Source organism: Grammomys surdaster, unplaced genomic scaffold (genome assembly GCF_004785775.1).
Source record: "Grammomys surdaster isolate TR1022 unplaced genomic scaffold, NIH_TR_1.0 131, whole genome shotgun sequence".
Classification (NCBI taxonomy): Eukaryota; Metazoa; Chordata; class Mammalia; order Rodentia; family Muridae; genus Grammomys; species Grammomys surdaster.
In genome coordinates, this window is record NW_021604589.1 from 7136810 (window position 1) to 7146494 (window position 9685).

Here is a 9685-nt window from a genome sequence, read left to right on the forward strand (position 1 = left end):
ATACTATTACTAGTATTTTCAAAATAGCATATTTGTGGAATATAACAATGCACATTCTGTTCTATTAGCCAGTAATCCTGCACACAATGTCTACTTAAAATCCATGACCATTCTAGAATCATTACATGTTGCTGAATCATCTTAAAACCAAAATTCTATAAATTTTTGGAGAGACAAAGTGATGGCTTCAAAACTAAGCGATTAACTTAGGGATGTAGACCTTTACCCAGGTGATTGTGTCTGACCTTTCTCCACCTTTGGAGAACCTTGACTCTATGTAGTTATTTCCCATCACCAAAATATTCTTCTGTTCATTGACTTGTTTCTCAAAGTTCTCATCACCAACTCTTTGTAAAGCAGAATGTTTATAACTGTCTCCTTAGAGGTCTGCCAGAGCCTGACATATACAGAGGCAGATGCTCACAGCTAACTAATGAACTGATCATGGGGTTCCCAATGGAGAAGTTAGAGAGAAGACTGAAGGAGCTGAAGGGGTTGGCAGTCCCATGGGGAGAGCAACAATACCAACCAACCAGAGTCCCCAGGTTCTAAACCACCAGCCTGGGAGCACATAGGGAGGGACCCAGGGCTCCAGCTGTATATGTAGGGGATAATGGCTTTATCAGGCATAGGTGGAAGAGGAGGTCCTTGATCCCTTAAAGGTTGGATGTCCCAGTGTGAAGGAATTTGAGGGCAGGGAGGTGGGAGTGGGTGGAGGCACATCCTCATAGAAGCAGGAGGAGGGGGATGGGATGGAGGTTTCTGGATGGGGGGAAATGGGGAAAGGGGATAACATCTGAAATGTAAATAAAATATCCAATAAAAAATTAATTAAAAAACAGTTTGTTACAGGGTAGAAGTACAGTGAGGTGAGAATCATTTTTATTGTGAAGCTTTCAAGCCAATGGGATACCAATAAATGAATGTACAATTATAAAAAGCAATTATAAATTGAGATAAGTGCTAGTAAGAAATGAACAGAAGGTTGAGATTGAAAGGCATGGGAGCATTGACTTCCGATTGGGAAGGTCAGGGAATGCTTTCTTGACCCAATGCGATTTAAGCAGAGATGTAATGAAGGAGGGACCAGCCATGGGAAAATGCCATGGAAGGGCAGCTCTGGCATAGGAAGCAGAAAAAGAGGAAATTCCTAAGCAGTCCAGAACTTGCCTTGACCCTAACTAAGTAATTTAAGAATGGATGCAGCAAATATGGTTCATTTGCAGAATGGAATGTTATTCAGCTATTAAAAACAAAATCATCATGAAATTTGCAGGTAAGTGGATGGAACTAGAAAGTATCATCCTGAATGAGATATTCCAGACCCAAAAGGACATGCATGGTATGTACTCACTGATATTATCCAAAAAGTACAGAATACCCATGATACACCCCACAGACTCTAAGAAGTTAAACAAGAAGGAAGTCCCAAGTGAGGATGCTTAAATCCCACCTAGAAAAGGGAACAAAATGATCATGGGAGGCAGTGAGCAGAAGGGAGCTGGGTGGGGGAGGGGAGGAGGAGAGGAAATGGTGAGGGAGCAAGATCATGTATGTGGGGGAGACAACAGAGAATCCCAGAGGGCCAGGAGAATGAACAGAAATATACAGCTGCCAGGGAATGGGGGAACTTCTAGAAAGTTCCAGAAACCTGGAATGTAAGACACTCCCAGGACTCAATGTGGGTGAACTTAGCTGTAATGCCCAACAATGTGGATATGGAAACTGAAGGAACCACCTCCAGTAGTTAGACAAGGCCCCCCAGTGGAGGTATGGGGACACCAACTGACCTTCAAAATTTTGGACTGAAAATTGTTCATGCTGAAAGAAATACAGGGACAAAAATGGAGCAGAGACTGAAGGAGGCCAATCAGTGACTGGCTCAACTTGGGATCCATACTATGTGTGCGCATCAAACACTGACACTATTACTGATGCTATGTTGTGCTTGCAGACAGGAGCCTAACATGACTGTCTTCTGAGAGGCTCTTCCAACACCTGACTGAGAGATGCAGATACTCATAGCCAAGCATTGGTCAGAGGTCACGGACTCTTAAGAAAGGGTTAGTGGAAGGACTTAAGGAACTGAATGGGATGGCAAACCCATAGGAAGACGAAAAGTGTCAATTAGCCTCAATCCCTGGAAGCTCCCAGAGACTGAGCTACAAACCAAAGCGCATACACAGGCTGTTCTGAGGCCCCTGGCACATGTGTAGCAGAGAGCTTTTTTTATCTGGTCTGAGATATGCCTAATTCTGTAGAGACTTGATGCCCCAGAGAAGAAGGATGCCTGGAGGGACACCCTGTCAGAGGTGAGGGGGAAAGGAGAAAGAACTCTGAGATGGGGGACCAGGAGGAGAGGCAACAGGTGAGATGTAAATAAAATAATTAATTAATTAAAGAAAAGAATGAGGGGAAAGGGGAGCAGGAGACAAAAGGCTCAGGAAGGTGGCCAGATGTTTTGGTACAGGGAGAATCTGTGTGGATGAATTTTGTTCTAAGTACAGTAGAAAACCATTGACTCTTTCCTTCCTTGCCTGGTGTTATGTTGTAAAAGCTTGAGAATAGTATATTCCTTTATGTAGCATTTGAATACAGCTCTGGAGCTGGATGAATGGGGTGTGAATTTTGTTAGTGTGATATAGAACACGGTGCAATCTGTTTTGCTTATTTACTCCTCTTTACAATGGAAGTGTTAAGTAATTCCTAGTAATGTGGTTTAGTACATTTAATACATACACAACACATGATACATATATCTTAAAAGAAAAGTTTCTATTTGAGAACATTCTGATTTCTCCCGTGAAAAATTAGTTAAATAAGAGTAAGAATAGATTGGTAGGTTGATTTAATCTAGAGGCTAGAAGTAGCGTAATAGTGGAGCTACAGAGGAGGGTCAGGTTCTTAAATTGTATTAGATATCAAGTCAAAAGAACTCTAGAATATATCAAATATGGAAAGCAAGTTTAAAAAAAGAATAAGGAAGGACTAGTTAGTTTCTGGCTGGATAAACTTGGAAAAGATCATTATCATTTTATCTTCAGTGATAGTCATTACCATCAACAACTGTAACCATTCTCAAGAAGGTACTACAAGCCAGGATTAGTGATAAATGCTTTATCAACGATCAACACCTCTCAAGATGTGGGAGGGTGGGGTATAAAGAAATTGGCCAGAAAGCAAAGAGTTTGATATGACCTGAGATACCAGGTGAGAGGGTCAAGAAGGCAGATGGATAGACAATTCCATTTAAAAAAAAAACACCGATGATTGATTTAGAGGTGATAATATTTGAGAGTCATGAACTTTGCAGTGGAATTCATCATCATGTTCTTTAATACAATGCTTTGGGATGTTACAATAATATTTTTATCTCTTTTGGTTTCATCTTTTCTTGTGAGTTCATGACCTACTTCCTAACAACCTAAGTATCAATGGAATTTCCAGTTAAAATTCTCCACAATGTAAAATAAAGTACTCTATCAACAATTTTTGGCTTTGACTTGAACTCTACTGAACTAGATTGATCCATGTCTGTGTTGTCTGTGAAACACTATCTCATAATCAAAGTTCAAAGAAGCCTAGTTCAAGTTATATTTTGAAATAAACAGAATTTCATTAACTCTTACAGATAAAGAAAATTGTTTATTGATGGTGTTTAAATGGACATTTAAACAATATTTTTCCAATCCCACACAGTTAGTGGCATAAGGTCTTGAGAAAGCATGAAACATTTTTATCAGCCTCATATTTCATGAAGCTTGCCAAGCACAGCTCATTTTCCATAGAAATTTGCAAACTCAAGTACTGGCCAAATTTTCAGAGTCACTGAATATATGCCAATGAATAACAATTTTAAACTCTTTGATTTTCCCCATTTTGCCATAAAAAGTAAGATAGCATGGGCCCCAGAATTGTGTTGTTAAGCATCTATTATAAAGTACTTTAGTTTGATTGAGAAGAAGCCTGTATGGTTGCTTCAGTAAAAACATGGACACAGAGGAACTGTCTCAGAAACACTGTTTTAAAGCCTTCCTCAAGGAAAAGCCTACTTCTCCCATCCAACAATATCTTTTATAAGGCAATGGAATCATCTTTCAAAAAAGAGATAATATCAAGGACCTTTATGGTGGAAACATCTAAGACTAATCCAGAATAAGTAAATGTTATCTATAAATAAATTCCAGAAGCCATACCTGATGGTTAACGGAAGTGCCTAGGAAAATTCCCTTGGAGTGTTAGCCGTATTTTAACAGAAGGCACTCTTTTAAACAAAATTTGCACTGCAAGTTAGAATGGACAAAGTAGCACTAATAAATCCATATTTATAGGCAGTGATCCTGTGTGCCCAAGGATCACTTGCAAAGATAAAGACTAGAAAGCAAACAAGTAATACTAATAAATATAATGGAAATTAATATAATTTTAATAAATGTGACATAATCTCAGCTGTAGTTCTAGTGAATGATAGACTTAAATAAGAATGCCAGAGATTTTTCTGAATTTAGTGACTGCTCTCCTCATTGTCACCTCTTGCTAGTTTCTTTTCAATTTATAATTGTGAACATAGACACTGGCTCCTGGAGGCAATGCTCTAACCTAAGAAAAAAATGTTTGAAAGAGTAGATTCTTGGGGTTTGTGAGATGGATCAGAAGATAACGGTGCTTGTTGCCTAGCCTGATGATTGAGTTTGACCTAAGGGATATCTGTAGTGTAATGAAAAAAACTGACATCCACAAGATGCCTTCTAACCTAAACACACACACACACACACACACACACACACACAGGCACGCACGAAAACGCACACACACACCCATACATGAACACACACATACACAAAATCAATTCAAATAATGTTTTAAAGAGTAGATTCTTTCCTTGCTTATGAGTAAATAATATGTAAAGGAAAACAATAAATTGCTCAATTTCAACTAGGAGGAATACAGAGCTGTACCACTGGAACTAAATGCCATTTAATCCACAGATAAAAAGAAATTCATGAACAACTGTATGTTCGAAAGGACTCTCTCATAGATGAAGCTGTGAGCTTGCGGAGATGTGGCTAGTGTTCAGGGTTGGAGGCATCATGGAAGGGCAAGGAAGAACTATGTAGCTGAAACAGAGTCTTTACTCTCAGTGACTGAGACAAGGGCCCCCAATTCCTACTTCTAGGGGCGAGTGGTTGTAGTTCCATCATCAAATAGAAGCCTACTTACATTGTGGTCCTTGAATTTGCAGGAACAATGGGAGCTTCTGAATAACCTCACATCATTAGGCAAGGGTTGTTGTGAGGAAATAAGAATCAGCATTTCATTCTTTTTTTAATGTAGCAGCCTTATCAAAGTAAAATTGACATATCAGACAACATACCCATTTAAACTGAATAACTCATTGTTACATCCACAGAACCACTGCCACACTCTGTTGTAGAAGAATTTCATCACTCCTAAAAGAAAGCCGCATCACTGTCTTCTGCCCATTCCCTGAATTCCTATCAACCATTGACCTGTTACTATAATGTACCTGTTTTGAAAATGTCTTGGAAATGGAATCACACAATCTGGACTTTTGGGCCTGACACCTTTCAATCAATATTATGTTGTCAAGGCTGGTCTATACTGTAGCCTGTGTCAGCCCTCATTTCCCATAATGGCCTAATGATACTCCATTACATATCCATATATCATATCCATACATATGTATAATCCATGTCACAATTTTTCTATCCATTCATTAGTTGACGAACATTTGGATTGCTTCCCTATAGGGCTATTATGCATAATGCTGCTCTTATGCTCTTATTGGGGGCTTAGCTCTTGTGATTTTGATTTGCATATCCTGGTAGGTCCTGATGCTTAACAACTTTTCCTGAGCTTATTGGCTACTAGTGCATTTTCTTCTAAGGAATGCCAGTTTAGATCCTTCTCCCATTTTTCTTAAGCCCTTTTACTCTTTCTAATATGAGTTGGAAGAGTGATTTTATGTGCTCTAAATGGGAATCCTTTATCATGTATATGTGCAAGCATATCATCTAAATGGTTATTCTTCCTCCAACATTCATATTGCATTTCTAGGCTCTCCTCTAAATGACCATATGTTTATAGAGTCACTTGCCTCAAGATTTTAAATTTTAGATATTCTTCCCTAAGTGAGCACTCTGGATCTCTTGGCTTCTTATGCCTAGGAAGGCCTTTTAGAGCAGAGAGATCCCCAGGGTTTCTGACTCAGAGGATCACAGTGACCCAAGGCCTTCTCCCTCCCAGGGCCTCTTGCCATGCATTCCAGCTGGGGAGCCTGGCTGGCTGGCTCCTTTAGCACTGAGCAGTACCCTTGCCTCCTGGTTCCTTTTCTGCCCCACACTGGACAGAAGCTCTGTGTGGAGAGTATGGGGGGTCAGTTCTGTCTGGAGCTGCTGTTACTGCTGGGATGTAAAGACCCCAACGAGGTAAGAAGATATAGTGTGCAGGTTTCAGAGTCTTTGTGTTGTACCTCTTGTGAAAAGCAGACTAAGACCAGAGCCAGCATGATATGGAAGTCTTCATGAAATAAGGACCCCATAGAAGGACGAGAATACAGTGGGAAAGGAGAGATGCAATTATACTGGAAGGGTTATCTTGATTCAGCTCACTCGATGCAGTAGTTGTGTCTCTTTTAAGTTCTAGGTTCATAAGGCTTTGATGACTGCTAAGATTTCTCTCTTCCTGTTGCTCTAGAACAGTGGAACTCAACGTTTCTAATGCTACAATCAAGCTCCCTGGTGGTCTAATGGTTAGATTCAGCATTCTCTGTTCCTAATGCTGTAATCATTTAATCATTCTTCACGTTATGGTGACCGACAACCACACAAAATATTTTTGTTGCTATTTCATAATGGTAATTTTGTTACATGTGTGTGTGTGTGTGTCTGTGACTCCTTAAGTAATAGCAAATATTAGTTTGTATGTTGAATTTTTTTATAAACACCATTACAGTAAAACTCACAAGCTTTTCTAATGATCAATTATGTATGATATCAAGCAATATGAGCATTTCATTTCAACTCATTCCCGTATAGTTTCATTTCTCTTAGCATGAGCACAGACCAATATATATATATATATATATATATATTATTACATATGTACAACATAAGGTTACTAAATGACAAGTTGTTTCTCAACAACATTTGCTGCTCTTACAAGTCTGATATCATTTGGAGTTTCTTGAATGATTTCATTTGCCAGGGAAGGTTTTATATTCTGTTTCTGATTACTGATAATAACAGCCATCAGTTAACTCACCTTGTGAATTTGGTTTCCTGCTTTCTGATTATTCTTCATTCGAAATATTTGTTTTTCACCTGAATGAGCCACACCACAAAGGCAGAAAACCATTTTTGTTCTACAACCATCTCTGTAAATCCTGTGGACAGAAACTGCACCTTGTAGTAGCAATATTTTATAAGTATTTGAAAACTGAGTGCTGTCTTAAGGGAAAAAAGGAAATAGGTTATGAAGTTTTCTTTTGTACCTATTTTTGGATGTAAAAAAAAAATCATTGGTGGAAACCAGGTTGAGGCCAAGTTCCTCATCACAGGCAGAAAATGAGATTTTTGTAAACCTGTAGAGCCTGAGTTTGAGTTTGTTATTGCATGCAGCTGTGCAAACTTGCAAACATTTCCTTCTTTCCTCCTTCAGTCAGAGCCCTATGGAAGGAGCCAGTTTGGACTATTGCCCCACTAGCTAACATTTGTGGAGGCTGCAAAGCAGGAAACAAAGTCAAAGCATTCTCTCTCTCTCTCTCTCTCTCTCTCTCTCTCTCTCTCTCTCTCTCTCTCTCTGTGTGTGTGTGTGTGTGTGTGTGTGTGTGTGTGTGTGTTTTGTGTGCACTCACTAGATAATTGAACTTTTCTCATATATTTTTTCAAAGATTTATTTATTATATATTATTGTTCTGACTGTATGTATACCTACATGCCAGTAGGGGCGCCAGATCTCATTACAGATGGTTGTGAGCCACCATGTGGTTGCTTGGAATTGAACTAAGGATCTCTGGGAGGTGCAGCCAGTGCTCTTACCCTCTGAGCCATCTCTCCAGCCCTTCTATCTGAGCACATAAATCTGAGCACACATATTTCTATCTGAGCACATAAATTTCAAGTAGAGAGAATATATAAGCCAGTTTAGTTCTGATTCACTGTCATGCTAGGAACATTTCAATGGAATTTTCATTATGTGCATCCTGGTCCATTTCATAGAATCATTTAAAAAGGCTTTAAGTATGTGCTGCACATGATGGCAGAAGGAAGACTGGAGAGAAGCAAGGATGCATTTTTTTTCACATCGTAGTGTTCTCAGAACTAACCAATAGAAGATGGTTCCTCGCATTTCCTATGAGAACTGGCCTTGCATTAGTTTACAGTTTATCCACTGGAATCCAGAAAGACAGAGGGGCCTACCTGTAACTCAAAATACTCATGAAAATGAAATTAACACCCCTTCTACTTTCCTATATGTACCATACATGTATCATGAGAGCATCCATCCTTATGTATCAGCCCTCTCATCCATCTGAGAGCTTTAATTCTCAGCAGAGAACTTTCCCAAGATGTGTTGTGAATATCAAACAAATACCATGGTTTCTCTATTCCATAATAAGCTTCATGGGGTACACATAAAAAAATACTCAGAAATTGATCACTATGTACCCTTGCTGAATTTGTACCATTCCCTAGGGTATATAATGGAGGTTGGTGCTGGGGATAGACAAGAACAGCATCTGGAAAATCAGATGTGGTGGAGGTCATGCAAGGTCACAGTGAATAAGGAAAATGTTTTAGGTGGCAATATTTCAGGAATTACAGATTGGTAAATACTAAATATGTACCACACTGGAGCCTTTGACATAGAAAACTTTTATGTGATACAAAAAAAATGTGGAGTTGATACTACTCCCAACTCTGTAGCATTCTCTTTGAGATGTACAGAAGATCCCTTTTGAAAATATAAAAACTGTCTATGGAGGCTTGGTAAAGTTTTGCAAGACAATATTAGAGTTTGAATTCATATATCCAACATTCAAATAAAAAGGGCATGATAGTGTGTATCTGAAATCTGGAATCTCTACCTCTGGGGAGGTGGATCACTGAAAATTAGTCTTTAAGAATTGGTGAGCTTCCAGTTTACTGAGGGACCTTGTCTCAAAAAATAATAATGATAATGTGGAGAGCAGTAGATGAAGACATCAACTTCTGGGCTGCAGATGCACGAATATACACACATTCATATAAATGTGCACACATTTGAACATGCACATACACATGCTACACACACGTACACACACACACACAGCTCTACAAATAATTGCATCCAGCAGGAATTGAATTTAGTGGCCATTATGGCTGTTAGCTTTCTGGTTTTATGAGACTCCACTAATAACGAGTGAGGGTGTGCTGCTGATTCTTTTGCCTGGTCTTAGGATTCTTTACCTCTATTTGGGTTGCCTTGTCTAGCCTCAATATGAGGGCTTTCATCTTTTCTTATTGTATCTTATTTTGTCATGTTTAGTTGTCTCTTGAAGACCTGCTCTTTTCTAAAGGGAAACAGAGGGGAAGTAGATCTGTGGGAGAGGGGAGGTTGCATGAGCTCGGAAAAGTGGAGTGATGGGAAACTGTGGTTGGAATGTAGTGTATGAGAGAAGAAT

The 9685-nt window shown here is 39.1% G+C and overlaps 1 protein-coding gene across 2 annotated transcripts in view; it reads left to right on the forward strand.

The window, feature by feature from the left end:
• The window catches only part of Arhgap6 (Rho GTPase activating protein 6), a 476516-nt gene that overhangs the window by 347946 nt on the left and 118885 nt on the right, over positions 1 to 9685 (forward strand). The gene's annotated exons all lie outside the window — the stretch shown is intronic.